General features: G+C 33.8%; 1 long non-coding RNA gene across 1 annotated transcript; it reads right to left on the bottom strand.

The window, feature by feature from the left end:
- Positions 1 to 587: 587 nt before the first annotated feature.
- Positions 588 to 22,958, bottom strand: LOC138338101 (uncharacterized). The gene is made up of 3 exons (XR_011211416.1): positions 22,821 to 22,958; positions 4,916 to 4,974; positions 588 to 780 (listed from the first exon to the last, which is right to left on the bottom strand). It is a non-coding gene; the product is annotated as an uncharacterized lncRNA (long non-coding RNA).
- Positions 22,959 to 24,243: the final 1,285 nt, after the last annotated feature.

The following is a 24,243-nucleotide window of genomic DNA, read 5'->3' as shown; positions in this document are numbered from 1 at the left end:
TAACATAAGTCTTTCCTTCTTATGAGTCTCCAATCATATCATTTTTTCAGTCACCTAGTGCAATGCAACACTTGCCTAGGGTTAAACCATTTTTACATAGCTATGTAGGTGGATTTACTAAGCTAGAGTCCTATGTGGTCACATAGTTAAGTGTAAAGGAGATTGTTGCTAGAGACGTTGACTTGTTGAACGTGAAGGTTTCTATCTCATGAAACAACACATATTTTGGGAATCCGGACTTACTGATGTGAAGAAACCCATGTTGGAGGCCGGACTTACTAACGTTAGACCTCCATCTTATTTGCATTCTGTTTCGATGCAAAGCAATAAACTCTCTTTTAAAAATCATTAAGCCTTTATTTAACATTTTTTCATAAAGATTTTGCGTGTAATGACCCACAAGAAGACCATAGAAGAAGGGGGCACTCTTCGATCGGAACAAGGAGTACTTCACAAATTTGGGTCGTATACAAGACTTTTAATTATCATTCATTTCATACGACATAAAATGTAGTGCAGAATTAAAACTTTTCACGAATTGTTTAATAAAGGAAACATCTTTCATAAAATACTAAGGAAGTCTCATCATCACAAGCCCAACATAAATACACGACATAAATATCTTACGGACACGACCCTTTACGTTAAAAGAAATACATAATGTGTATTGAAAAGGAAAATTAACAAACATAGAATATGTCCTCAAATATATAAGAATATACCAAGTCTTGTGTGAGTACATTCCCTAGCATTGGCTTATAGACTTCTCCTTGCTTCAACCTATACTTATAGTGTATAGAAAAGTATGATGTTAGTACAAACAATTTACTAAGTATGATTTATGAAACAATATGCAAAACGGGACATGTTAGTATAAATACACTTTCATGCAAAATGAGTAAAACCTTCGTGATTAAAGAGGTAAAACAACATATAGATCATTAACTTAAACTTTGGAAAGGATTTCTATATTTTTTAACAAAAAGGAACCATTTGACAATAAGCTACCCGAAATTTACAGTGAACACAATTATTCCTAAAACAGTGAAACAATCTCCTTAGAGGTTTCCTTACAAAGTTATCCCAAGACTCACTAAGGAAAGAAATGAAGGAAGCGCCCATAAACCTCCTTCAATACACATTTAAGTGATTCTTAAGACCACAAACCATAGGCTTACCTCACGTGGGAGAAAAGTTGACAGACTTATAATTAGACAATAGAGGAGAAGTCATATATTAAGAACATCACCTAACTGCCTTACTCCAATGGAACTTATAAGTTACACTAAATGCATTGTGAGAGTAGCATCCAATACTACCACTCACACTTAGTGACCCATAAGGGTTAACTTGGATCATGCAAGTCACATTCTTATCAAGACATCGTGAACCCCCAAGGTCAAGCCTAGAGAAAGTGAACTCATTTCCATAGGAGTTTCCCTAAGAAAAATTATCTAAAGACTCTCAAAGGTAAGACATGAAGGAAATTTCCATACAACTCCTCCAAAACACACGTAATTGATCCTTAAGATTACCTATATTATGATAACTCCACTCGTGAGAACAAGTCCCCACTCAGTGACAAGACATTAGAAGAACACTGAAACACCTTAAATAAGACATACTAAGACTTCCCTTTTGAAATGCATATTTAGTTAAATGGATAAATGGAATCCCATTCCACCACCTACACTACGTAGAATACTCTTTTAGAAAACTTGTTTCATTCATTTTTTTGTGGGGACTAGCTTTACCGACATATACCATGAGAGATAATGATGGAATCCCAATGTCCTAGCTCATTCTTGAGTTTTAACTTCGGAGTCTTAAGAGAGTTTTTCTTGAGGGAAGGGTTTTGGGTTTTAGGAAATGAATTCTTAAATTAGGTCTTAGGGTTTGAAATATATTAATATACCTAAAATACCCTAAAAATATTTTCCAAGGTTCATACAAGACTTGGGGTGAATTAACCAAACACCCAAAGCCAAGGCAGAATTTTGACAGCTTTTCACACCAGCACCTACGACTCCGTAATGACGGACCATTTTTTAAAAGATTCCCCATTGATGGTGGATCATTGGTTATGTTTAAAACTCTCAATACCTGAAGACTTTCAGGTCCAATCGACGGACTGAGTCGACGATCCTTCTATTGGTCAATTGGCTGTCGTCTGGTTCGTTGATGAACATTGTGTAGGCAATATTGAGTCTAAGTCTTGGACCCTTCTGTAGGGCCCCTCGTAGTTCCTTAGTGGGGTCGTACCCGGACATTAAACCCATAAGCTAAGTCTTATAGGTCTTAGGAAAATCCCACACAATTTTAATGAAAAAAACACGTAAAACACGCTAAAACATATAAGGACACACATGTATTATCTATCGCACACCTTTCGAACATCATGGATATTCTCGGACGTTTTACCTCCAAACATAACCAAACTTTACACACTAACTAAGTACATTAATGTAACTCATTTTAACAAAAACTTATTTCATGAAGCATTCACGAAGCTCTAGATCACTTTAGCTGTTGTAGGGAGTTATATTCTTCCCCACATGGAATAACATCCGTCCTCGAATGACACTAAACACTTTAAGACCATCAGAAGATCAATTTCAATAAAATAACACATTAAAATCATTATCAAATATTCATAGTCAATGACCAACTAATAAGGAGAACGACATAAAATTTTCAAAAACATTACAACACTAGTACTTGCAAGAACTTTCACATTTAAAATTTCATCCTTCTCTTTCATTTATGGAGGAACTACCTTTTCAAACATTAAGCACTCTCATATACAAAACATTTACAAACATTGAATCCACAATTTATAACAAAACAATTTTCTTAAAAAAGTGAAATCTTTACGGTAAGGGTCAACACTCACAGAATGAAGCATGCTTGAAAAAAACAAAAATTTATCCTTAAAGAAATTCATCAAGAAAGAATGCTCATATGAACTATAAAACCATATGAATTCATCTTGTAACATCAAAACAACAACCATTAAGTGTTAAGACATTCAAACTTACAAATTTTATCTTTCCAAGCGCTCATCCCATAGGGATGATTCTTCTATGGAGAATTGGGATCAAGACCACCTTAAGGAGCTTCATTAAACTCTTTCCCCCTTGCCTTGATACTAGGGATGTCCCTTATCTTGTGTCCATTACAACCACACCCACAACAACCATACGTTTTGGCAAGACAGTTACCCAAATGTTGCTTTCCACAAGAAGCACACATAGTCCTCTTAGAAGTATGGAAACCTCCTTGGGAATTTTGTTTTAGATCCCTATACTTGTTTCCCATGGAAGAATCTTGGTGAAATACTCTCATCTAGAGACTAGAATCATCCGACCTAGGCCTCTTACCCTCTTGCCTTACCTCCCTAATTTTGGACGCCTCAATTTAATGAGCATAAACCACGAGGTTAGAGATATCCATTTCATTGAAACGCATTGACGTATGAAACTTTTTTTTCACCAAGATAGGCAATGCCATAAAAAATTTGTTATTCCTAGTCCCAGGTTTGGTCACCAAGGTTGTAGCATACTTAGAGAGTTGCATTAATTTTAGAGAGTACTCTTGCACACTCATTCTCCTTTGACGAAAGTTTATGAATTCAACAATCTTCTTATCCCTCCACTATAAGGGAAAAACCTACCTAAAAAAGCCTCTATAAACACTTCACAATATACCAGACCATCCCTCAAGAGTGTCTCATCCCTCCATTACCCAAACAAAACTTGAGACACATCATTGAGTTGGTAAGCGGATAGCTCTGATCTCTGCCTAAGAGTCATACCAATGGCATCTGGATCAATTTATGGGATAATCAATAATGGATTTTTAACTTCGAAACCCATTAAGAAGGGTAGTGCAAGAGAAATTAGACTAAAATTATCTGATCCACCAATTTGAACACCTCATCTATGAAACTTTTTGGATATTCATCAACCTTAGTGTCATGAAAAGTAGGAGCGTTCATCCTTATAAAATCCCAAATTCAAGAAGTGATAGTATTAGCATTAGGTTAATGTCGACCTCCTTGGTTAACTTGGGAAACAAAGTGATTATTGACGACATGAGGTTGAGCCGTCATGAGTTGTCTCAAATTCATGAGGGAAGCCCTCAACTCTGCCTTAGTCATATCGCATTCAACTTAGGGAACTTGATGACCTTGGGGAATAGGAAATATTTTGGGAACTTGAGGCTCTTGAGGTTCTTGAAAGGGAACGTCGTGATCCTCTCCCTCTAGGCCGACTATAGGGGCTTGATCAACATGGGGAGGGATTCTCTCATTATCTGCACCTCCCATCCCCTATAAGGGGTTGTCCTCGTTGTATTCATATCCTAAAAACACAAAGACAAGAGGTTGAGAAAATATATCTTATAGAACTTAACTCTAAAACACAATATTAAAATAATAAAGAAAGTGAAACTTCTATCATCGTATAGTCTTTTCTCCATGGATATATCGCAACTCATACAATTGAGTAAGACTATAATAGATGCGGCATGTAAGATTTTAGAACCTAAACTATCTCCCATAGACTTAAGCATGATACCATGTTTCTAACGACCCCCAAGTACACCCTAGAAGAAGGGGCACTCTTGGATATAAACAAGGCGTACATGACCCTTGGGGTTTTATATAGGACATCTAACTATTGTTCAATACTATAAACATGAAAAGTACTTAAAACTGAAAAAATTTCACGAATAATTTATTAAGGGAAATATCTTTCATAAAATACTAATGAAGTCTCATCATCATAAGCCAAACTTAAAGACACAACATAAATATCTTCGCGACATGACCCTTCAAATTAAAAGAAATACATAATAAGTCTTAAAACCAAAACTATAAAACATAGAATATGTCGTCGAATATATGAGGACATACTGGGTTTTGAGAAAGAAGATTCCAAAGCTTTCCCTTCTAGATTTCTCGTTGTTTCAAACCTATACATAACGAGTATAGAAACATATGTGGTTAGTACAAACAATTTACTAAGTATGGCATATGCAAAAAGATGCAAAAAGGGAAAATTTACTGTAAATACACTTTCATGCCGAATAAGTAAACCTTCTTTAATATAGCGGAAAAAAAACATATAGATCCTCAATTTATACTTATGAAAGGATTTTCATAATTTTTAACAAAGGGAACCATTTTAAAGTAAGCTACCCAGAAGTAAGAGTGAACCCCTTTAGCATTACAATGAACATTTTTATTCCCAAAATAGTGAACCAATCTCCTTAGAGGTATCCCTAAAAAAGTTATTGTAATACTCACTAAGGTAAGACATGAAGCAAACACCCATATACCTCATTAAATACACATGGACCTGATCCTTAAGACCACCAATCATAGGCTTACATCGCGTGGGAGACAAGTGCAGATACTAATAATGAGACAATAGAGGAGAATTCATACATTAAGAACTATACCTTAGTTCCATACTCCAATGGGACTTATAAGTTATACTTAATGCGATGTGAGAGTAACATCCCGTACTACTACTCAAACTTAGTTCCCCTTAACGGTCCCCTTGGATCAAGCACACCACGGGATTATCCTAAGTGTGAATCTCCAAGATCAAGGAAAAAGAATGTGAACTCATTTCCGTAGGAGTTTCCCTAACAATGATTATCCTAAGACTCTACAAGGTAACAAATGAAGGGAACATCCATACACCTTCTTCAATACAGACCTAAGTGACCCTTAAGACTACAATTATAGGCTTACTCCACATAGGAGAACATCTTCCCACTTAAAAGAAACATAATAGAAGAACACTCAAACACTTCTAATAAGACATAACAAGACTTCCCTTTTTGAAGACTATGTTCATTCATTATTTTGTTGTACCTAGCTTAACCGACACAGACCATGAGATCTAGACATGTAATCTTGATATTAGCCCTTATCGGATGAGGGATCCCCACTTGGCTAGAGTAGGGTCATTCTTTTACATTTTACATGGCTTTTACAATGGCTACACCTATGCGGTCGCATAGTTAAGGGATAAGGAGATTCTACTAAGTAACTTATTCTCTACTAACGAGGAGTACTCATATCATTAGGTACATTTGAATACCGCATCTAAACTCGTGAAGTGTAACAACCCATTCTTCATATCCGGTGCTAAGCACAATTCCCCCACGGAAACTCTTTATAAATATAATCGGTTAAGAAAAACTAGTGAACACCAAATCTCAAATCACGAAGGGAATCCATCCGTCGACTTATCATAGAAAGATCTTGGAAGGTAATGGGATTGCTATTAAACACTTCAACTCAACACACGAAGCGCGCTCACCCCAAAACTCCCCATTTTATTTTTTAGAAAACATAACTTCATTCAATAATTCAAGTGTGAGTGAATGTATGTGAACACACATTTCACATAAGCATCATTAAATTTACATAAAATCCTATTAATGTTTAGACCTTCATTCATTATATTACATAACATTTAACATTCTTCACAAAATCTTATAATTTCTTTAGGCATAATCTCTAGAATACTTCACATAACTAGAATCATAAGTTACATTGACAAGAATAAAATCATTATCATCATACCTCACATAGTATGACTTCATGGACTCATTAACAATACACAAGTAGATTCACATTCATATATTTCAAGTAAACGCCGCAACAAACGATTAACCATATCACTCAAGAGCATCATAAATAAAGCTAAACAACATAACCAACTTACCCTTTATTCATGTTTCAAAAATCTATAATAATTTCTTCTACAATTCATCATAATATATCTTTTAGGGAAGTAGGTAAACAACAACATAAACCAAATAAACCAAAGATCAAAGACTACAAAATCATGTTCATTTAACCCATTTCTTAGGCTAAGAATTTTGTAAAAAGCTTTAACTATTTTTATTGGAGTTTTAGCATTAGAATCACAAACTAACACTAGAAACAACTGATTTGAATCATTTTAAAATGTTTTCATTTAAGACCCATATTTAGAATCAAAGATAGAAGAAGATAGAGTTTGAAACCCCTTTTTGAAATGTTTTAGAAATGACTCCTTGAATAGAAGAGTGTTCAAGGATGACTACCATACCTACATAAGATAAAACCCACTGATTTTTTTAATCAAGAAACAAGCACCTACCTCCCTCCTAGCTCCTTTTTGAATTTTAGATTCTATGGAGTGTTGGTAGAGTTTTTTTTCAGGGGAGGGTTTTCGGTTATAGGAAATGCAGTCTAAAATTTGTTATTAGGGGTTGAAACTGTAAGACCCCTAAAATGACTTAGGTGAAGCTAGAGACAAACATGCTTTTCATGATTGTGTAATGTCCTAAAATAGTCTATAATATGGTATAGAGGCATTAGCTAAGAGTTTTGGTGCATTGGAAGTCAAACGTCAAGGGACGGCCAAGACTTTCGACGACTAAGTCACCTATGTGCCCTATAACTGGTTTTATGTTTTCATGTGTGATTCATGAGCATATATAGGAAGTGTTTCAAGTTTTGTAAAGTTTTGAGGTGACACGCTCAAAAACGTATATGATGTTTGAATGATGCGCCTTGAAACAACCTTGTGTGAATATTTAATCGAGTTTTACTTGTTCGTTTTGGATGAAACTCATGTGGCAAGTCCTAAACTTGTATACGTACATATTCGGATTGAAAATGTCTGAGCATGACTCTGTGTAAGACCCACAAGGGGACCTAGAGGAGGACATTAACTTAGATCTCAACACTGCCACGACAACCCTAACGATGGCCAGTCAACCAGGCGATGTCCAATCGATGGGTCTCATTGATGGAGTCTAAAATTGTGAAGGTTGGGGATTAGCATGAGCAAATCAAGAAACCCCATAGACGGTGTAACATTCCATACAATAATATGTCTAATGAAGAGCCTAGTATGCCCTTATGATAGCCTATTAGGGATACATAGGCACCCCAATGTCCAATATATAGATATATTGGGTATTTATACGAAAATTGGTTAAGAGATATTAGCCAGTTTTCTAATACAAATATGAGATATACGTTTTGGGTATACGAAAATTGGTTTAGAGATATTAGCCAATTTTCTATATACAAATATGAGATATACTTTTTGTGTTGTCATACCCTAATCCAAGATTTATGTTCAATAAATGTACCTGCAATGAAAACCCTAAGCTAATAAAATATATTTCGTCACACACAAAACGTATCAGACATCTAAGTGTGAAGCGTCGATACCATACCACATAACCATAAAAAATGATCATGTAAATTATGTAGTACCCTAGTACATGGTGAGGGTCCTTGGGACAATAAGTACACACTCCCAATTGATACATAAAGATAAATTAGTTAGGTAAGTGCAAAAAACCTATGTGCAAGCACATGGTCATTACACATGAAGGAACCGTCCAAGGGGACCATTATACCGCTCTAACCGAAACCTAACCAAATTCAGTTAGGGCGGTTCGGTATGACACTCACGGGGGGTTCCGTTCATGTGGGACCATCCAAAAAAACTAACTCTAGTTCCTAAAAAACTATCCATACTAGAAAACTAACCTAGGAATAACGGAATTGGACCCCCTAATGCACCCGACAACCAAGGTGAAATCGGGTGGAACCTAGTACTAGTTAAGGGGACAACCTAGTACCTAACCTAGGATTGTCAAAAAGGGTTAGCTATGGTCCCAAAGAGTTAGGGGTATTTTAGTAATTTCACTTAGTCTCTAAATTAATTAACTTAAGGATTTTAATTAATAAATTAAAAGTTAAAATGTTAACTGAAAAAATAGTTAACACCAATTTCTAGAATTTCGGATAAGTCAACATTCTCCTATGTTTTGTCAATTTCGGAGGGGAATTTTAGTAATTAACTAATTGGTTATTTATTTAAGTGGGTTATGAATTTATTTGTTTAACATAAAGTCAGCTCCTAAAGCTAGAATTAATGATCAAATCCTGAGAACTCACGATTCTAAGCCAGTACAACGCAAATCCCACAACGTTAGAATGCTATAGGCTTTCCTTTGAAAATTTCAAGTATTTTCAAGGATTTGGTTAGGGTGATCGTCATAGATTGAAATATACATAAGGTATGTGTTTCTCCCCCTGACTTTTTTCCCCAAGAGAACATTTTTTCCAATGATTGAAAGATCTTAAAAACTAGGGTTGTTCTCGTCGAACTCTTTATCCCTAGTATCCTTTTCGATTCCATGTTGAATAGGTTAGAGATCATGTTCTTGGTATGTGGTGCTGGCTGATATTATGTATTAAGTTCTTGATTTATGAATGTCGAATGAACTATGAAGTGAACTCGTTCGATGATAAGGGTTCCTTACGTGAATTAAAGAACGATGTATTACTAAGATATGTTCGAAAATGTTAAGTGTGATGTGTGATCCTTAATGCATACTTACTATTAAGGTGACTTTATGAATGGGTTATATTCATAAAATTTTCATATGATGATGTAAAATATGTCTTAAAAACGTTACCGTAAAGTCATGATCTAAGATTGGCTTAAAGGACAACCATGAAATCACATCTTGAGTGAATTGTCTATCTGATGCCAATAAAATTTGACAACACTACTTTGTCAAAACGAATGCATTCTAATGGCTAGGAGATTATGTAAATTGTTGAATGATTGGCTGAAGTTTCATACATACTCAATTTAAATATGAACATACATAAAAATTGGCTTATGCCAACAAAATGGTTTTCTAGTTTACCATCCCAAATGTTGAGGCCAATACTAATCATATGCCAATCTTGGGTAGTAAGAGTATGAAATATATTATTATCACTTCTAAAGTAATTTAATGAATACATAACCAAGGGCATGTCATTCATTGGGACAACTCCCAACATGTTCTAAAAGAATGAACTATGAACACATGTAACTCATTGAAAGAAGTTCTCATCATCCATCAACAATGAAATGAAGCTACTACACTAAAGTAAATAATTAACGTGAGTTGTAACATAATTGAAGGGGTCTAAATTAAGTAAGTTTCAAGAATGGGGTATTAATCAAAGTGAGACAAGACTTACTTACACCTAAGCTAGTATGTTAAAAGAATACTCAATAATGAAGGTGTTAGAATGTGTGAGACTAGTCTACATAACACCAAACGATGATATATAAGTATAATTAACATTTTGTCAATGTAATGTAAGGTTGATATGTAAGAAAAATTCACATTTCATTAATGTAAAGTAAGGATGATATGTGAGAACAATTCACATTTCATTAATGTAAAGTAAGGATGACAAATCATAAAAAGAGTAAATTAATCTCAATCTAGAAGTGAACTTCCATAATACTTGAGTCAACTCTAAAAGATAAAGAAGATAATGAAAGTGAGCACAACACCAATAGACTAGTTATGAGCATGTGCTTGCACGTGTAAGTCTTATGATAACGAGTACACCACTAAGGTTGATAAGTAGTATCATTAAGTCTCTAGTCTTAGAACTATGTCTAGACAACATACGAACTAGTCAGTGGTTTCAACCAAAGTGAGCTAGGTATGTTCGGTTTTACATTGTCCGGCGATTGCACCTCTTTTTGGTGTGGGGAAGACACTGGTTTTCATTTCTATATCACATGATATATCTGTTAATGCTCACGATATGGTCTTGGTTAACTTTAGCCGTGAGCTACTCCTTTTTAGTGTGGAGTGAACACTTGAGATGGATTTACCTTAGTCGGGGATCACCCTTTTTCGGTGTGGCACATAGACAGTGGATTTCATGAGTATCTCACGTTATCTATATTCATTTTAACCGGTGAATCACCTCTTTTCAGTGTGGGGAGACACTGGATTTCATGTTATCTCGCACGATCTTAATTCCTATGATGTCTCTACGAAAGTGAGAATGAATGATAATAATGGAACATATGTTCAAAGTGAGAAATGAAGAAAAGCTTAAGAATGTCAATTGCCAATATCACATTCATGAAGTTTTAGCAAATAATGGGCAAAGCAAAATAAGGTTGGCTTATAATGACTTCTTATATGATGTCAATAAAGGGAAGTAGAAACATAAAGTTTACCAAATACCCCATAGCTTCCCTAGTATAAAATGAATGAAATAGATGGCATAGCCAATACACACTGTCTTATGAGATGTTAATGAATATATAATATAAGGAATGACTCATTGTAAGATAATAAAATCGTTCCTTAGTCCTTGAAATACTTACATTGAATCTTATGGGTATGGGAATACAACGTACATTGCACATGTGAGTAAAACATATTAACAAAGGAATTATTTAACTACACAACAACAAGAAGAAGAAAATTGGAAAATAATCTAAGTGTGAGAAAATGAGCTCTCGGGTTGGGGGTTAGCAAATTTTCAAATCCTCGCCCGAGTGGTTCTAAAATTATTTTGATGACAGTAATGGATTGAAATAATATTTAAATTAGTTGTGTGCTTTCAATGCATTAAAATATATCATATTCATACCACAATTCACAAATAACGAGTTAGGAAAGTCTAGTTATGGCACTTTCCAGATATGGCATGTTACTTAGGAAGAACTTTTAGTGATCATCCATAGCTTTATGTGTATGCGTGCATACAACCATAGTTATTACAAGTGGTGTACTAACTCCCTAAAATTTTACTATTTTATAGGTGCAGGTCAAAGGGCATACTGACGACACATGGAGTGGTTTGGACTTCAATATTTCTCTAAACCGTTTTGTAGGTCCTCTTTATTTCGACGATGCTACAATTTTATTCTAGACTTAGTTTCACACATAGCTAGTAAATATTATCCCTAGAGTTTCTTTCATACTTTCATTTCGAAGCTTTGTAATAAGGTCGTGTTTGGCAAATTTTTTATGATATTTTCATATTCAGTTTTGAATTGATTCTTTATGATAGATGGTTGTTCTTTATACTGAGCTTAGTATATGATAAAATGAAGTATTAACTATATGAAGTTTGATTAAACTTCATATTTATAAAATGTTTTAAGTTTTCCGCTAAAATTAACCATATAAATGTGATGAATGCAAGAAGAGGCTTGTCTGCGACCTCTTAGAGGTCAACGATGCACCTGGCTGTCCGGATTCAACAATCTAGGTAGTTATAGACGTGTCATGGTCTCACCCACAGAACGTCAATTGTGCTATGAGTTGCTTCTAATTTTTCTGTTATGACTTGGGGGTTATGGGTAATTCACCCCATGTCTTATATAATGTGGGGACTGTTGTGTTAGGTGTTTAAAGGTATTTCAAGAATACATAAGTGATTATACTCTCATTCAAACCCTATAATCTAAATAAAAACTCTTTCCCTCCTAATGTTTTTCCAACAACCTCCATGAGAGTTCAAAGTGAAGATGAGGCTTGAAGATGGATCTTCAGTGAGGTTTCTTTTTCAATTATCATTGGGTTATCCTAATAATGTATGGGAGTTCTTCATATATGTCTCTCTAGCAACATAGATCCAATTTCAAAGATGATTTTAAAATATTTCCAAAAGATGAAAAGTCCAATTTCTATTTTAAGTCTTGGTTTCTTGCATGAAATGTTTCCAAACGTTAAGATATGATGTTATTGATGTTGAATTGATTTCTTACATTGAAATTCTCCATGAACCCTTCATCATTTCACATCTCTAAATTTCACTAAAGTATTGGTGAATTAATTGTGCTTTGATATTAATGAATTCATGTGTAGATTGTTATTGGATTTAGATTCATGTATAGATTATGTATGTATGGTGTATAGACTGTTTCAATTTTATTAATTGAGCGATGAATACTATTAGATCTATTTCACTCTATGCTTATTGACATGATAATGAATTAATGCTTATAGATTTTAGTGTACTTTTCTATGGGCTATTGAATGATGTAATTGTATTCAATTGTATATCTAATTTGTTTTAGATTGATAAATCTATATTGAATTGACTTAAATTTCATTGAGTATTATCATTGATGTATTGAATTGATATTCATGGTCAAAGTAAGAGCCATATGGTATTGAATTGGAATATTTAGCTTATGATTGAAGTGGTGAGGTCAAGTCGGTGGTATGCTGCCTTAAATCTCCTCATATTAATTATATCTAATGTAATTAACTGTTGAATTAGATGTTATTTGTATGTTCCCCTTTGGTGGCGGTGTTATTTGAATTGATGTGGCCTTGTCGGTATTATTTTAAGTATTATGATGATCATGACCTTGTCAGCACTACTTAAAGTAATATGATGATTTCTGTAGTTGATTATTAGAAGTATGATCATATCTACCTAAATACGAAGAAATGTGAAAGTATGTGTTATTCTATTTATGCTATTTAGGTAATCATGTTAGACTAATGAGTATGTGTTGTGGTTGTCTTAGAGTTAAATGCATTTATGTTCCTAATTGGCTATATGAGTCTATTATTACTACATTGGTGAGGATATAGTAGTGTATAGCATGACTTTTAGATGATAATAAATGTTCCTATTAACTTCTTGAATAACATGCAATTTGTGCTAAAGTGAAGTATGTTTTCTCTTATTTAAGTAGACTTGTGTCCCTTACTTGATGCATGTATGAATATGAATATGTGACGTCAGGACAAAGGAAGCTAAAGTGTCTTATTCATGTATGTATGAATGTTAGGTGAGACCTTCAATGATGATAAGAGGGTCCTTTATGTGAAACCTTGATCCTAGTGGTAAAATTATGAAACTTTAAGTCGAAAGTTGTAATGGTATCCTTTGTGGAATGAATAATGGACTTAAGGTTGATTGTCTGGAACGACATCATATCTAACCATAGGAATGATATGATGAGATTCTTGTCTCCATTGTGAGATAGCCCTAGTGGACCCTTTTTTGGAAGGGTAAATGTAATTGGGTTATGAACTTGATATGGACCCCCTTTGTATGAACCTTAACATGAATTAAACTATCAGAACGAAACCTAGCACCAAGTCAGTATGTTAAGTGAAGTAGTTCTAGTTAAACTAGGAGGCTAGAATACAAATTAAGAACTTCATAATCCTTAACCATGTGCCTATAGGGGATGTGTCCACGTTATACAATTGGCAATTAGAACACCCTCCATCGGAGTAGGTTACAACTCCGAATTCCATGCTTTGCTACCATGGTTTATGTCTATTATTTCCTATTCTCATCATATGGGATACATACGTACATTAGAGATGTTCTATGAAGTTTAGGTGGTGGTATGGAATACTACCTAGACATTGCACAATAGGCTTTAAAGGTGTTAGTTGTAGTCCCTAGGTCTTCTCCAAGACCATTAGTTCAATGTTCTTAATGTTATGTATATTTCTTAATTAACAAATGAATGTAATGACATAAGTTAAGAAAATATGTTGAATGAATTAATACATATCTAGAATAGTTAAGGGTTTTCTAGTTAAAGTGTGAAGGGGGCCGGAATGGTCACTTCTTATCTTACCTAGAAAAGTCTTAAGAAGGATTCTAGTTAGGGAAGATGGTGGTTTATATGGACATGATCCAAACATAGGTTATATTAAGGATTACTTAGGTCATCTTGAAGAGGTCAATCATGGACGTTATCTTCTTGAGTTACTTGAGTAGGTCTTTTGATAACCTTTGAAAGGGAGGATGTCATGTTTTATGTATGTCATGTTATTAAGTGAGAAGTATTCTATATTAGGTAGTCTATAAGATACCTTGTGTGTGTGAAAGGGATTTTATTGCCTGTCGCTTCACACTCAGTCAAGTGAACCTTGGAAATCACCTTTGGTAGAAGAATCTCATGTTGATGTGGTTTATGTAGTGCAAGTGTGTATGTGTCTCATTCTAATTAGTCTTATGGATTTAGGCATGATTTGAGAGGGTGTATGAGCGGTCTCTCTATGTATGACTTGACTGAGTCTTAGGATAGCTGTTAGTGCGTTTACTAGATGCTAGAAGATGTCAAATATGAAGGCTAAGCACATCATTGTAATAGTGTAAGAACATCACTACACAATGAAGTGGTTCACTTGAAAGATGGCACAAAAATTTGAATAATTGTTTGGATTATTTTTCTTTTTGTATTTCTAAAAGTGTTAAATGTTGTTTTTATGATTATAGGATTATGTTTTAATAGAAATTCATGAAAACGTGTTATTTAGTAAATTTTCTATTTTTCATGGTTTTTGCATGGCTTCCATACATAGTACATCTAATGTGCTAACCGCTTCTTTCCCTTTTTGACTAAAGTGTAGGGAATCGGAAGTCTTGATATGTCATGGAGGATGGATAGGTTTCTAAGGGTTCAATATGAAGTAATTGTGTTCCTCATCGATTTGAAGACAATATCCACATGTTCGTTTATGTAATTAGTTTTTATTTTATTGTCTTGTATGGACTTAGTACCAAGTATTGTATACTCCAAAGTTTAGATTGTTCAAAGAGATGTTGTAATGGATTAATATTTTAAATGAAAGTCTTTCAATTATCTAATGATTATGAAAAGAGTTCTTTGTGTGTGATGAAAGTTTGAAATTCTTACTCATATTAGAATGTTTTTTATGCAATAAATGATACGAGTGGCATAGATGACACATCTTGAAGTCTTATTTTTTGTGTGATGACTCAAGGATACTCTAACTTTTAGGGTGTGTACTTGAGGGTCGTTACAAGCTTTCTATCAGAGCATAAGATTTAGGGAGTCTCTTAGTGGTGTCATGAACCACATCTAATAGAGTTTTTTTTATAATGTGTAGTGCGCCACATTATGAATTGGAGGCTATTGGGTGCTTGGAAAAGTTTTACATTTTCATTAATATAATCGTGTTTGTATATGGTGTATTTTCCTTGTTTTCCTTTTGTGTTTGGTCATTAGAGCATGAATCTATGAAGTATGAGTTGAGGGAGATAAAAGATTAAGTGTGACTTGTTAGATGAGGTGTGAAAGATGGTGTTAAATACCCTAGGTTGGTTTGGTTGCCTTTGTAAGATAGTGTAGTTGGAAAGAATGAGAATGTATTGAGTTAGAAGTAGAAAGAACAATGAAGAGACACGAAAGAGTAATGGTGAGTTTCTCCTAGTAAGGGGGATGTAGTGGTTAGATGGTTTGACTTTGTTCATGATCTATACTTCGGGTGAGAAAGTATATGTAATATTTAAGGTTCCTTGAGGGAGTTTGTTGTGGTAGATTGTTATGTTAATCTTAAAATGGGTTTCTCCTAAGAGGGGGAGTATGCTAAAGAGTATGGTGATTTGTGACTGAGGTACACTTAACCTTTCGTTATGTGTTTATTCAAGCCTAAAACAAAGAGTTTTGAGTAACTTGATTTATGAAGGAGTCTTTTGAGATAAATGAGTTCCAAACATTCTCCTTATGATATGAATGGTTGGTTGAAATTGAATTTCATTAACTTTTTTCATTGTGTATTTTATGAAGCCGTGATATGATGTAAAAAGTTTTATATGAAGTTATTGTTCATATTAGTGTGTTAATATCATAAATTGACTAAATGTTTTTATTTTTGCAAAAGTTGCACAATTCATTGTAATGCACTCACTACCAGTTCACTTTGAATTTTTTCAAAAATTTATTAATGGACTCTTTGGTCTAAAATTTTAATAATATGGTTAAAATTTATTATATGAGCATGATATTGAATATAAAATGATTTTTTGCAACTTGTAATAAAGAATGTGAGATTTGTAGCATGATGAGTTATAAAATATTTTCTAGTTTCTTCATGTTGTGATTCTCTTAATTATGTGAAATTGATGTTTTCCTTTGATGTTTGTATTTTATGAGATATTATATGGTATGGTCATGAATTTCTAATTGAATCTCTATACAAAGAAGTGCTCGAGAGTGGCAAGTATCATTCGAGGACGAATGTTGTCCAAGTGGAGAAAAATGTAATACCTCGAAATCTTAGGTGAAGCTAGAGACAAAGATGTTTGTCATGATAGTATAAGGTTCTAATATTGTCTATAATATGGTATAGAGGCTGTAGATAAGAGTTAAGGTTCATTAGAAGTCAAACGTCAAGGGACAACCAAGACGTTCGACGACTAAGTCACCTATGTACCTCATATGTGGTTTTATGTGTATATAGACAATGTGTAAAGTTTCGTGAAGTTTGGAGATCAAAATCTCAAGAACGTCCATGATATTCGAAAGATGATCTTTAAAATATCCTGGTGTGTCTATGTATCTTTATTCAAGTGTTACGTGTTTGTTTTAGATGAAAATCATGTGGGACATCCTATATTAGTATATGTACATGTTTGGGTTGGAAACGATTGGATACGACTCTATGTAGGATCCACAAAGGTACCTAGAGGAGGACCCCAACTAGGAGCTCAACATTGTCAGGCAGTGCCAAACAATGGTCAGTCACCAAGGAGAAGGCCCGTCAATTGGTCTTATCGATGGAGCCTGAGTGTTTGAAGGTTGAGGAAGAGAAGGAGTGAACCACGAGACCCTATCGACGGGGCGTGGTCTCAACCACGGACCGTCGATGGTTGGGCATCGATGTTGTTGTGAGTTGCTGCCATTTTATTTTGTTATGACTTGTGGGTTTTGGGAAATTCACCCCAAGTATTATAGAACTTGGGGATGGTTGTTTTAGTTGTTTACGGGTATAATAATAGTATATAAATGATTAAAATCTCATTTAAATCCTAGCATCTAAATCAAAACTGTTTCCCTCCTAAAGTTTCTCCAAAAACATCCATGAGAGTTCAAATTGAAGATAAATCTTGAAGATGGATCTTCAATGGAGTTTCTTCTTCAATTATCATTGGGTTCTTCAGTGGAGTTTCTTCTTCTCCTCTAAGTCGTCGGTTCTTGCACGAAAGGTTTTAAAACGTTAAGATATGATGTAATTGATCTTTAATTTATGTTTTCCAATTAAATTCTCCATGAACCCTTGATCTTCTCAAATATCTAAATTTCACTAAAATATGGGTGAATTTATTATGCTTAGATATTCATAAATTCATGTATAGATTTTTATAGGCTTTTGATTCATGTAAACATTATGTATGTATGGTGTGTAGTTTCTTTCAATTTTAATAATTGTGTAATCAATACTCTTATATCTATTTTATGCTACAATTATTGAATTTATATTGACAAAATGCTTATAGATTCTACTGTAGTTTTCTATGGTCTATTGACTGATGTAAGAATTATATTTAATTATATATCTAATTGGTTTAAGATTGATAAAACTATATTGTATTGACTAATATTTCATTCATAATTATGGTTTATGTATTTAATTGATATTAATGGTCATGGGTAAGGGCCTTATGGAATTGAATTGGATGATTTAACTTTGGATTGAAGTGGTGATATCATGTGGGTGGTATGCTGCCCGAACTTTATGAATATTATGCATAGATATTGTAGTTTAGCTCTTTAATTATGTGTGATTGATATGGTCCCTTTATGGTGGAGATAGTATGTGAATTAATGTAACCTTGTAGGCATTATTTTAAATATTATCATGATCACGACCTTGTCGGCACTAATTAAAGTAATATGATGATTTGTATAGTTTATTATATGAAGTATGACCATATCTACCTATATGCAAAGTATTGTGAAAGTATGTGTTATTTTATTTTTGCTATTTACGTAATCATGTTAGACTAATGAGTTTGTATTGAGTGTAGTGATAGAGTTGAATGTGTGATTGTTCCTAATTGGAAATATGAGTCTATGATGACTATATTTGTGAGTATATAGTAGTGTATAGGATGAATTTATTATCAGAATGGTTGTTCCGTTGTGCTTCTTGAATAACATGTTATTTGTTCAAATGTAAAGTATGTTGTGTCTTTTTTAGGTAGACTTGTGTCTCTTACTTGATGCATGTATGAATATAAATATGTGATGTAGTGACTTTTGAAGCTAAATCATCTTAGTGTTGTTTGTATGAATGTTAGGTGCGACATTCAAACTTGAAGTCCAAAGTTGTAATTGTATCCTTTATGTAATGAATGATGAATTTAAGGTTGATTTTCAGGAACGACATCATATCTAACCTTAGGAAATTCATGAAGAAATTCTTCTCGCCATTGTGAGGTAGCCCTATTTGCCTTTATTTGGTAGGGTAAAATGTCATTGGGTTATAAACTTGATATGGAAACCCTTTGTATGAACCTTAATGTGAAGTAATCTATGAGAACAAAGTGTAGAACCAAGTGAGTATGTATGGTAAGGGAAGTAGTTCTAATTAAAGTCTGAGACTAGAATACAATGTAAGCCCTTCATATTCCTTAACCATGTGCGTACATGGGATGTGTCCACGTTCTACCATTGGTAAGTAGAACACCCACAATCAGAGTAGTTTAAATCTTCGTATTCCATGCTTTGCTACCGTGATCTATGTCATTTACTCTCTATTCTCATCATATGGGATACTTACTTACATAAGAGATGTTCTATGAAGTTTAGGTGGTGGTATGGAACATTATGTAGATATTGCACAATAGGCTTTGAAGGTGTTATTTAGAGTCCCTAGGTCTTCTCCAAGACAATTACTTGAACGTCCCTTATGTGATGATTGTACTTTAATGAACTAATGAATGTAATGACTTAACTTGACAAAATATGTTTAATGAATAAGTAATTATCTAGAGTAGTTACGGGTTATCAAGTTAAGGTGTGAAAGAAGCATAGGAATGGTCACTTGTTGTCTTACCAAGATAAGTCTTAAGAATGACTTCAGTTAGGGAAGATGGTTGTTTATGTGGACATGATCAAAACATAGGTAATCCTAAGGGTTACATAGGTAATCTTGAAGATGTCAATCATGGATCTTATCTTCTATGAGTAGGTCTCTTAAGAACCTTTGAAAGGGAGAATGTCATGTTTGATGTATGTCATGACATTAAGTGAGAATGATTCTATCTTAGGTAGTATATATGATCCCTTGTGTGTGTGTGTGTGTGAAAGGAATTGTGTGGGCGGTCACTCCACACTCAGTAAAGTGAATCTTGGAGATCACCTTTGGTAGAAGAATCTCATGTTGATGTGCGTGATGTAGTGTAAGTGTATGTAACTCATTATAAGTAGTCTTAAGGTTTAAAAATTTGTTTGAGAGGGTGTATGGGAGGTCTATTTTGGTTTTACATAAATGAGTCTTAGGATAACATTTAGTGGGTTGAGTACTTGCTAAAAGATGTCAAATGTGAAGGCTAACCACTTCACTGTACCATCACTGTACAGTGAAATAGTTCACTAGAAAGTGGGCACAAAAATGTGAAAAATTTGTTGGATGATTTCTTAATTTCTAAAGTGTTAAATGTTGTTCTTATGATTATAGTATGATGTTTGAACCGAAATTCATGTAATACATGCTGTTTACTGATTGTCTCTTTTTTCATGGTTTTTGCATGATTTTCGTACTTAGTACATCTAATGTGCTAACCCCTTCTTTTCCCTTTTTGAGTTTTACGTGTTTGTTTTAGTGAGTACTCATCGATTCGAAAACAATAACCACATGTTCCTTTATGTCTAAAGTCTTTATTTTATTGTTTTGTATGGGATTAGTTCCAAGTATTGGATACTCCACAGTTTAGATTATTCAAAGAGATGTTGTAAAGGTTTAATATTTTAAATTAAAGTCTTCTTCTTGTGTAATGACTATGAAAAAAGTACTTCGTGTGTGAATAAAGTTTTAAATTCTTGCTCATTTTAGAATGTTTATTATGCAATAAATAATACTAGTAGCTTATATAAGATCTTGAAGTGTCATTTACAATGTGATGACTCAAGGATACTCTAAATTCTAGGGTGTACTTGAGGATCGTGACAGAAACATCTTAATATACCTAAAAGACCCTACAAATTTTCAAAGGTAAAAAAAATACCTGTACTGGATTTACTAAACACCCCAATCCAAGGCTGATTTTTTACTGGTTTTTACAGCAATACCCATGACTACCTAATGACGGACCATTTGTCAAAAGAATCCTCATTGATGGAGTTCATTGATTAGGTATGAAACCCTCTAAATCTTCATACTTTCAAGTCCAATCGATGGACTAACTCGACGATCCTTCGATTGGTCTGCTAGTTGTCGATTGGTTTGTTGATGGACACTATCTAAGTAGTTTTGGGTCTAAGTCTTGGGCCCTTATATAGGACCCTTCATTTGTCCTAGGTGGGGTCATACCTGTACGTTAAACCCATAAATTAATTCGTCTAGTTCTTTAGGAACATCCAACACCAATTTAAATAAAAACAAACAAGTAAAACTCGCTAAAACAAATAAGGATACACAAGCACATTCTAATGCAGACCTTCCGAACGTCATGGACGTTCTAGGACATGTGACCTCCAAACATAACCGAACCTCACACACTGACGAAGGACATAACACAAAATTAACTCAAGAAACATTCACAAAGCTCTAGTTCACCTTAGTTCGTTCTAGGGTCTTACAAGGCCTTAGGGACTTACTCCCTCAAATATCATATATCTCAAAGGTATCTAAGATGGGAATGTCCTTTCATCATAGACCCTACATCATGTGAGAATGTACATGCATATAATCATATCTAATTCATACTATAGTCTAGTTTAGAGTACAATTGAGTAATACCGTTAAAGAGACTCACTTATTCATTAGACCACAATTACATATTTCATTCATACGTGCATGTGTGTGTACATGTATGTGAGATCTACCTTCACATAAACACTTTTAGGAAAACTTGTTCATATATTAATTATTCATATATTTTACATGAATATAAATAGGTTATGATGCATAAACAAACAATACTTTCTGTAGCCATCATTACTTTATCCTACTCATAGATTTGCATGAATTTTTTGTGTTAACTGCAAAATATAATCACATAATGGATGTAACATTGAATTGAGGAAGCCACCCTCTAAAGATCACAACACTTGTACAACATTGCTCAAGTCAGGTGTCATACACACATGAATAACATTAAGGACTACAGACTACACACACTCACATTAAACCATATGTGACAAATGCATATACAACATTAGAATAGAAGACTCCCAGCATAATTTGATCACACGTTCAGATTGGGATTTCATATGTTAGGGTCATTCTACAAGAATATTCATCATAATTAGGCATATATACCACACCTAACCCTAATATGATCATGACACATTAATATAACATCATCTCCACATCTAGGTCATGCAACTAAATTTGAGGGCTATTCATGTACTTCACATAACATTAATCCACTAAGGACATGCTATTAAAATCATGGCTAAATACTTCAACTTCCAAACCATGGAAATCATCATATAAATTCATATTTCATATAATTCCTTCAACGCCATGATCATAATGCACAAAGATGTACAAAAATGTAAACACCGCCACCATAAGTGGATCATATCAATCATCACTATTCAATGTACATTCTAGGCTAATTAGAAGGAAAATAGGTCAAATGACCAAATACCTAATCTAATGATCATCTTTGATGATTCCTCCACAATTCATATTTAATTGATACAGATAGTAATATCAATAAGCTAATCAATACAATGTATTCACAATTCAATAAATATCAAATCTAGATCACAAAACACACATTAAAGGCTAATATGAGAAACTAGAAGGATCATGGGATCTTCATAAAGTTTGATTGAAATTCTTAATTAAAACAATGATAAAACGTAAATCCATCATAAGAATCACATTGAAATCAATTTGACAAGGAAACCAAGGATAGATTTAAAATTAGGAATTTTGGTCTTTGAATCACTTTTGAAAATTATTGATTGAGCTCCTTAGATGAATGCGTAACTAAGGATTAAGGATCACCATACCTTATTGAAAGAAGAACCATGAAAAATATGATAAGAAACCATAGTAATCCAGCCGGTAGCTTTGTCTTGAGTTTTTGTCTCCCATGGAGGCTTAGGGAGAATCTGGAAGAGATAAGAGTTTTGAGATTTTGATCTTTTTATTGGGTGTTGGAGTTTTTCACTTGGGAAATAGGTTATATATGCCTTAAAAGAAGTTTACAAGCCTCACCCAAAGTTAACAAAATAACCCAAAACTTATTTTTACTTTTAGACATATAGTACAATGCATATTTTTACAAAGTACAATGCATATATAGGGTCCATATTCCAACCTATGATAAGTACACTTCCTTATTAATTTAGATTAGAATTAATATTCTTATCTTAGTTAACTTAATAACCTTTAGTTGACATAGCCAGAACCGACATAGACCATGTGAGTTACATGGAATGTAGTGTTATACTCCCACATAGAAAAGTGAGGGTTAACATCTGTATAAGGTTTAACAATTTGTAAATAGCTATCTAGGTTGATCAATTAAGCAAGACTCTTAGGTGGGCACATAGTTAAGGGTCTACGAGATTGTTGTTAGAGACCTTGACTTTCTAAATGAAGGTTTCCATCTCATGAGACAACACATATATTTGGAATCAGACTTACTAACATAAAGAAACCCATGTAGGAGGACAGACTTATAACGTGAGACCTCCATCTTAATTTTGTGCCATTTCGGTGCTAATCAATAAACTACCTTTTTAAATATCATTAAGCCTTTAGATAAAATTATTTCCTAACGATCACCTTAATGACATACTCCCTCATATATCATATATCTCAAAGGTATATTAGATGAGAATGTCCTTTTATCATAGAACCTACATTGTGTAAGAATGTCCTTTCACATAATCATATCACATTCATATTATAGTCTAGTTTAGAGTATAATTGAGCAATAAATTTAAAGAGATTCACTAATTCATTAGACCACAGTTACATATTTCCTTTATACGTGCATGTGTGTACATATATGTGAGATCTACCTTCACATAAACACCTTTAGGACAACACGTTCATAAATTCATTATTCATATACTATACATGAATATAAATAGGTAATGATGCATAAGAGAACTATCCTTTCCTTAGTCATCATTACTCTATCCTTTCACATGGCATTTAGGAAGCCACCCGCTAAAGATCACAACACCTATACAACATTGCTCAGGTCCGATGTCATACAACATGTATAACATTAAGGACTATAGACTACACACACTCACATTAAACCATAGGAGACAAAAGCATATACAATATTAGAATAAAAGATTCCTAGCATAATTTGATCACACGTTCATATTTGGATTTCATATGTTAGGGTTATTCTATAAGAATATTCATCATCAATAGACATATTGACCACACCTAACCCTAATATGATCATGA

The sequence above is a fragment of the Solanum lycopersicum genome, chromosome 9 (assembly GCF_036512215.1).
Source record: "Solanum lycopersicum chromosome 9, SLM_r2.1".
Lineage (NCBI taxonomy): Eukaryota > Viridiplantae > Streptophyta > Magnoliopsida > Solanales > Solanaceae > Solanum > Solanum lycopersicum.
The sequence above is the reverse complement of the archived record's forward strand: the minus strand, read 5'-3'. Positions and strand labels throughout refer to the sequence as shown.